We start from the raw sequence: 8,785 nt of genomic DNA on the forward strand, positions 1-8,785 counted from the left end.
TTTTTGAAGCTCCACTGGATCTATGATTTCCTGAATATTAATGGAAATTCATGGAATGGATGAATTTCCATTAATATTGGAACTTCTATTTAGAACTTGATTTAAAGACTGCTGACAATTACTCCAATTTTTGCACTTGAGATATCAATAAAATTAACCTTTCTTCAACTAAATTGCATTTACTGACAAGTTGCATTAATATGTAGTCTATATATAAAAATATTATCTTAAGGTTTTAAACATTACTTCTTCTACACATTTTACCAGGCAAACAACTTGCCTAAACTAGACTCCTGAATGCCGTAAAATTTTATGTTGACAGAAGTGCAACTAATACCATTCAGGACCCTGATTTACAAGTTATTTAAATGTAATCCTTCAAGAGCTCTGTAATATCAAATATTTCTACAGCTCATTTTCTTATTTATTTATCAGCTGAAATTTTTGCTTTACTTATCTTGTTTATTTTAAGTTTTATTGGTGCATTATAATTATACATAACCTTGGAATTCATTGTTACACATTCATGCATGCACACAATAGAATTTGGTGTCTGCTCAAGTTTTTTAAAATGATTCAAATTGAATAAAGCAAAACTTGTATTTCACAGAAATCACATAAACTAAGGTAGTTTTACAGCTATTTTTAAATGGTTGTTATTCAATGATAATGCATATATATTCAAGAATATTCTTTGACCTAGATGCTCAGGAATCTGAGGCAAGTTCAAGGCCACTGTTAGTAACTTAGTGAGGCCCTAAGCAATGTAAGAAGACCATGTCTCAAAATACAAAATAAAACTTATTGGGGATTTGGCTCAGTGGTTAAGCACCGCTGAGTTAAATCCCTGTAGCTAAAATACAAAAGAAAAATATAAAAGAGAAAACCTTGATCACTGGACACATTATCTTACATGAAAAACAAACAATACAAGTATATGCTGTTATCAGTACATATAGGGCTCAAATTATCATTTTCGTGACCCATGAAGCTTACAGGTGAGTGTAACTTTGGTATTTTACTAAGAGTTCCTGGCGTTACTGTGGGATCAACTCGAATATGTTAGGTGAGTGAATAGAGAAAATTGTCATATTATGTAATCATTTCTCTTAAAAACCTGATTTTTTGTCTTTTTGATCATCTTTTTCTTACTGACTTCTCTTTATTGAGACTGACAGTAGAAAAACAAGAATTTATTTTAAATTAAGAACTTTACAAATTATATTAGTATGAATATGGCTATAAAATGTATTTAACCAGGAACCCATTGATATTTTGAATACAAGGTCTATTAATCTTATTATAGCTAACTTTTTCTAATAATTCTATAGAATATTGTTTCAGAAAATCTTCACTTCAAATGTTTTAACTAAACACCAGCCTCACATCTGAATTCTGAACTGGTATCTAGTGTTTGTGAGTGATTAGTATTTTTTTTTTTTTTGCATCCACTTAGAATCTTACATTATAGAACAAGTAGCCATAACATAAATCATTCTCATATGCTTGATTTTCAGTAGAAAAAAAATATTTTTATTCTATGACTGAAAAGCTTTTACAATGCCCTCTATATCACATGGATGATATTTAAAGAAATGTGCACACTCTCTTTGAAATATTGTTCCAGCAGATCATTCAACAATTTTCCATCATAAATTTCAGACTTGGACCTTTTGAGTCTGAAGGAATGTCACCTTTTAATTTGTGTTAACATCATTGAGCCCATGTTTCAGGATTGGGATAGGGTACTTGGGATACTTGTCCATTCATTAAAACCTTCAAATGGAACAACACCAAATCTACTTAATTGCAGTTCTATTTACTGCTCTAATGGAAATCACTGAAAAGAAAAAATAATGAAGTTTGCTCTTGGTAATATTTTTGGAATATTCTAACATCTTCTCTCGTAAGGTAGCAACAGAACTGTCCTGTTACAAAAAGAACTAAATTGATCCTCCAAAGTCTCATGCATGAAGCACTGTATGATAACAACTTTAGAATACAACACTTCTAGGGAGTTTATTATGTGCCACAAACACTTCCAAGGTTGGTACACATACTTTATTTATTTCACATATGATACCTTCAGTATTCACATGACTATGTTGATAGCTGAGATGACTGTATCTCAGCATCAGAGACAGCTCAAGGGGAGGCTACTGTGAATGGAAGATAATACAAGTGAATTCAGCCATGTGACTTCAGAATTTACACCAATGTTTTCTTGTTTATATATCACAGATATTTGGTCTGGCAGGAAATAAACCAGAATTAACATGGTGCTGACATGAAATACCTCTGAGCATGTCTAATCTGTGACACTCTTGGCTTGGGAGGGGCTCATTCCAATTTCCTGCAAGCAACCCCACTAAAATCCACCTAAAACTGGAGAGCTACTACGATGTACCTGACAAACAAGATCAGCAACATTAAAATCAAGCAAGACTCTGTCTTGGCCCAGAAAACCTCACATGTGTGGTGATAGGAAAGAAACATATTTTAAAATATGTGGGAATGCTAATTATTATTCTTTAAGAGGTACTAAACCCAAGGGTGCTTAACACTGAGCCATGTCATCAAACTTTTTTTTTTTTTAATTTTCAGACAGGGTCTCACTCCGTTGCTTAGGGCCTTGCTAAGTTGCTGAGTCTGGCCTTCAATTTGTGATCCTCCTGCCTCAGCCTCCCAAGCTGCTGGAATCAGATGAGTGTGCCACCATGACTGGCTGGTAATTATTTTTTTTCTAAAGTTTGTCTTTTGTGGTTGTATATGGACAGAATGCCTTTCTTTTATTTGTTTTTATGTGGTGGTGAGGATTGAACCCAATGACTCACCCATGCTAATCGAGTGATCTACCTGTGAGCCTAAACTCCAGCTTCATAATTCTTAATACACAAGAAAACTAGCATATTAAGAATGCCATTGTGGAGGTCCCAATGGCTCATGTAATCTAGCCAAGGCTAGGAGGTGTTGAGATGAGCCAGTGCATGAGGATTGGTTTTGGAGACAGGTTTTCGGGGATGTGACACAGTGGTCACTTATTTTACTATTTTGTGCTGGGGATTGCTTTGTGGGAAAGTGCACCAACACCAACTTACACTCCGTCTTTTTTACTCTATATTTTGAAACAGGTTCTCCCCATGATGTCAAGACTGGCTTCACTCTTGTGATCCTCCTGCCTCTGCCTCCTAGGTCACTGGGATTTCATGCAGACACCACTGTGCCCAGCACCAGAATTGAGTTTTCATGCGGAATAAAGATGCATTTGGATGAATTTTCTTTTTTTCCTCATGGAAGTAATGTTCTTTGAGATCCATGAAGGAGATCATATTTCCAAAGAAGACATTTTCTTGTTTATTTTTTCCTAAGGTGTTAATAATATTTTTCTTTTCTCCATAAGATGGGCAAAGCCCACAAACTGTACAGTAACATTCACATAAGAAACACCATGTACACTGAAATTGGCATCGGTGTCAGTGTCAACGCCCTTCTTCTTCAAGTCCACGTCTCCTTGCACATTACCAGGCACAGACCTAAGCCCACTGACCTGGCCATTGGTCCCTTGGTGCTAATTCACCTATCAATGCTGCTCATTAAGGGTTTCATAAATTCAGATATTTATACACCTCAGGGGGAAAGGTGGGGTCATGTGAAATGTAAATTGCTTATCTACCTGTACAGGTTGATGAGGGGCTTCTCCCTCTGTGCCACCTGCCTGCTGAGTGTCCTCCAAGCCATCACCATCAGCCCCAGGAGCTCATGCTTGGCAAAGTTCACACATAAATCCACATGACACAACCTGTATTTTCTTCTCTTTCTGTGGGTCATCTACTCATCCTTCAGTAGCCACCACTTCATCTCCATTAATGCTACCCCCAATTGGACCTTGGACAACTTTATGTACATCACAGAATCCTGCTCTCTTTGGCCCATGACTTTCCTCCTCCAACACACCTTCGCCACCCTGCTGACCTTCAGGGAAGGCTCCCTTATAAGAATCATGGCTATTGCAAATGGATACATGATGGCTCTCTTGTGCAGGCATAAGAGGCAGTCCCATAATCTTCATAGCACCAGCCTGTCCCCAGTATCATCCCCAGAACTGAGGGCCACGTGGACAATCCTGCTGCTCTTGAGTTGCTTTGTGGTCATGTCCATCTTGGACAGCATTATCTCCTACGCAAGACTCACGGTGAATGATGATCCAATATTTTACTATATCCAGATCCTCTTGGCCCATAGCTATGCTTCATTCAGCCCTTTGGTGTTCATTGCTACTGAAAAACGTATTATTATTATTTTGAGATATATGTGGGGTAAGACACTACATATTTCAATAGCTGGTGATGGATAAATTGTGTTAAGATAAAAAAATGTGCTGGCTTTCAAATAATTCATCATGGTGGAGGGTGTAAGTTCTTTGTTTTAAATGCAATACAAATTCCTCCTTTGTCTCTCAAATTATTTATTTGGAAACATGCAGATGAAAAATATGTAAAAGAAAATTAAACCACATGCCTCTCTGAGATATTACCAGGGATTCATTTTTCACATGGTGTCCACAAGGGACCCTGTGAAGTGAATGTCACTTGTCAGGTCTTGTATATTTCATACTATTTATTAGATACAATATTTCCAAGGCTTTTTAATAATTTCATTGTATCAATTATCTGTATTTTTTCCAAAGTAGATAATGTAAACTTTTACTACCATAAAATATCCCCTGATCCAACACATATACACACACACAAACACACACAAACACACACACACACACATACACACACTCTGTGCAGGGATTCAAAACATTATTTCTATAAAATTGCTCATAAATCAATGTTTTAAATACTCAAAGGTAGAAACAACTCAGTACCTACAACCTTAAGANTATATATATATATATATATATATATATATTTCACAATAAACATGTTTTTAATTCTCATAAACCCATTGTGGAAAATATTGGTTCTGAAATTTCAAAGTAAGTGATAGATTCTCAATGGGCCACAGTGTAATTTGGTGAGCTTTAAAACAGTTATAACCAATTTGTCTCAGTTATTTTAAGATTGGTTTTGAAAAGTGTGAATCGTTAAGTCTCTCCCAGGAAAAGTGTTCTTTCTATGGATTCTGCTAAGTGCCCACTCTGTGCTGGCTCAGCCTTTCAAGACTTTAAGTACTGTAGTAGGTATCTCCAATGGAAAGCTTTCTGGAGCAATGTATATAAAGTCAAAACACCAAATTGAATTGATAGGTGACCCATGGAAAATTTCCTAATCATGAGATTAGTATTGCAAAAATTGTGCACTTGTAATATAGTATATTTAAATGAGGAATTAAATATAAAATATTCTGAAAAAATACTGTAGAAAAAAATTGAAGAAGTAAAGGAAGAAGAGGATATGTGTATAGAACTTAAAAAAAAAAAACCCTGAGAACACATAACAGAATATTAAAGAAACCAAAGAATTACAGAAAAGAGACCAATGAGCAAAATGGAGATTTAAGTCATTATCAACACCTGTTAAGTTTGAATAAATAAATATCCACTATCAAGTGACATAGGGTGTCTTCATAATCACATCCTCTAAAAAAACCACACCCATATAAACTCTGTGCAATACAAAAGCCCTGGAGTTGTAAGGACACACAGAGATAATAACAGGATGGGAAAATGATGCACCTTGCAAGAAGGAAACCAGCATAGCATGGGCACCTGATTAAAGAACCTGAACTTTAGGTCACCCATGGTCAGAGGAGAAGAAGGCCATCACATACTGGGAAAGAGCATCAGCTCACCAAGAAGGTGTCCTAGTGACAAATGTCTGACATAATGTCAGGAAACAAAATGAGTAAAATATAGATGGAACTCAAGATAAATTAACAACAATTTAATAAAAGCAAAAAAAAAAATTGTACTTCACATCATGATGTAAACACTACAGGGACAAAAAGGACCAAAGTCACAGAAAAGTTCCAACCAACAGCAAAATACAGGACTGTGATGTGCTCAGAGCAGGAGGACAGCACCAGGTCAACAAACAAGCCTCCTCCATCCAAAGAACCCTGAGGTCACATCTAGTATCTTTAGAAGCACAGTAGAATTAAAATAAAATTAAAATAAAGGACAACTGCAAAGAACAAATATGGGAAAGTTTAAACAATGCCTTTTAAGCAATAATGCAAAGAAGAACTCAAACGTGGAATCAAAAAAGCTCTTGAGAAAAACAAGTATCAGAAGACCACACACTAGACCTTGGGGGACACCATGCAGGGTTTGTGAAGAATCCTAGATCAACATATTTCATGTTGTGAAAATAAAACATTTCCAAATAAGCTGCCTAACTGGATTCTTTAAGGAACGGGAGGAACAACATCAAGCCATTCCCCAAATCTGCAGAATAAGGGATAAGAATAAAGATGAGAATAGAAATAAATGAAAAGCCCTCAGAACAGTAGTAAAAATCAACCCAACCAAGGTGTTGTTCCTTGATAAGGAAAACAAAATTGACAATCTTCAATGCAAAATGGCTGAAAGAATGAAAGGGAAGACTAAGAATATCAGAACTGAAAGCAGGAGCATTCCAACTGCAACCATGGGCAGTGGGGAGGACCCTAGACGAGGGCTGAGAACAACTCCACTCACACTGACAATAACCTGAGAGAAACAGACAGATCCCTGGACACACACAATCTCCAAAAACTGAGGAATGAAAAAATAACAGACTTGAACTAAACAATAATGATTGAGAAGATAGAACCAGTAGCACTCATATCCCCTCCCACAAAAGAAGAGTCCACGGACCCAGAACTTCATGGTGGAAGGCTACTAGGGTTTTAAAACAGCTAACACCAAAGCCTCTTATCTCCTCCAAACAAGGGAGGAAGAAGGATCTCCAAACCTATTTTATAAGGTTGACACACTTATACACAAATGCAAGCCAAGAAAAGAATAGGCCTAACCCCTCTGGTGAACACAGACAGAAAAAAAAACTTGAGAAAAATGTGAGCAGATTGGATTAAACATGTTGAAAGCATCATCATTCATCAAGAAGGCCTGGGATTTATCCATGGGATCCAGGTGGCTCAGATAAACATCCCCACAACAATACGATTATAAATAGAAAAAGACTAAGAAATAAACTTGACCAGGGAAGAGAAAGACTTGTGCCCTGAAAAACTATAAAGATTAATGAAATTTGTTTGCGCTGGGGTTGCAGTCTGGGCGCTGGGACATCTTCCTGGGAGCAGAAGCAGGGGGGGCTGGTCGAGCTGCCGGTGTGCTGGAAAGTTCTTTTACTCAGGGAGACCCCATTAAGCTCCAGTGTCTGAGGGGGTGCGGGGTCGGAGCCTTCTTTGCCGTCCAGGGGAGGCCAGGATCCAACATGGCGGTGGGCACAGAGAGATCAAGTCTCTGACCTCTTCAGCTGTGCGGGCATGGGGAGTCTTAAACTGTGGAAATGCTGTTTGCTCAGGATCACTAGGCAATGCTGAGCTGACGTGAATCTGGGGTGAACAGTCTGTGCCTCTCAGAACACACACCGAGCCTGGATCAGCTGAATTCAAGCTCCCATTCGCCTGCGTCTCACAGACAAACCGCTGTGACTCAGCACTAAAGGATCCTGCTGAAACAACTGGTCAGCCTTTCTGAACCTGCAGAGGTTAATACCAACCGAGCCTTCATAGGCAGTGGCCACAGGATTGAGACGGGCCTTGGGAGAGCCAGTCAGGACCCACCCATTGAATTTGTCACCCAGCAAAGGGAACACGAACTGTCGCCATTTGCATGGGATACCATCATGGCAGAGAACTGACGTCAACAGAATGCAGAATTCAATAACTTCATTGAAACCGGTGGTGACAGGTGTGTAACCCCCTAGCCTTCCCTCTCCACACAGCGGGGAAACCTCAAGGGCCCTTCCCAGCTCTCCTGTGAGCGCGATAGTCAGACCGAGGGAATCAGGAGTGGCATGGGACCCGCGGCGCAGAACCCCCGGCTACCGCTCGCACCAGTGCTGACAACTGAGGTCTCTTGCACCAGCTACTGGGGGCGTGGATACCTTAGTGCAAGCAAAATACGCTGAGGGTTCTCAGCCCCAAGATCCGCAACCTTAGGGTCTGAGGAAAGGGCAAGCAGGGAAAGTGTGCCCAGTCGTTCAAGAAAATAGGGCTCCTGTGAACAGCAGAATTGGCGTGTAGCCAGTATTGTGGTGAGCGTCATCGGTGAGCGGGGCCTGGCTGGAGGAAAAGTTGGGAAGTGACTAGGCACTCAGGATTGGAGAACTGCCCAGTCCAGAAGGAGGAGCTGCTGCACAGTGATTGGTTCCTGCATATACAGAGGAGAAGCTTGGCCCAGTGGGCACAGCGCCACCTGCTGGATGAGAAGTTAATCGAACTCCAAGACTGCATTTAATAATTTTTTTTTTTAATTTGGGTTTATTATTTTCATTTTTTATTATTTTTTTATTTTTTTATTAAATTTTTTATTTTTTATTTTTATTTTTTTGCTTATTTTTAAATTTTTTTATCTTTTTTATTTTCTATTTTTCTTTTGTCTTTTCATTTCTTTTAAATTTCCATTTTCCCCCTTCCTTGAATTCTACCATTTACTCTCATTCTCTTTAGTGACTTCTTCCCTTCCCTTCTAATACCTTTCCTCCCAAGCATCAAATAAATTTATAGGAGTAAACAGTAACTCAGCCGTCAAACAAAACAAGAAGTAACATGAGCAGCATGAAAAAGCAAGGAAGAAAAGGAGTACAAACAATGCAGGACAGCCTAAATA

The 8,785-nt window shown here is 38.5% G+C and overlaps 1 pseudogene; it reads left to right on the plus strand.

Moving 5' to 3' along the window:
• Positions 1-3,448: 3,448 nt before the first annotated feature.
• Positions 3,449-8,785, plus strand: part of LOC125611468 — an 11,903-nt pseudogene continuing 6,566 nt past the window's right edge.

The sequence above is a fragment of the Marmota marmota genome, unplaced genomic scaffold (genome assembly GCF_001458135.2).
Source record: "Marmota marmota marmota unplaced genomic scaffold, marMar, whole genome shotgun sequence".
NCBI lineage: Eukaryota > Metazoa > Chordata > Mammalia > Rodentia > Sciuridae > Marmota > Marmota marmota.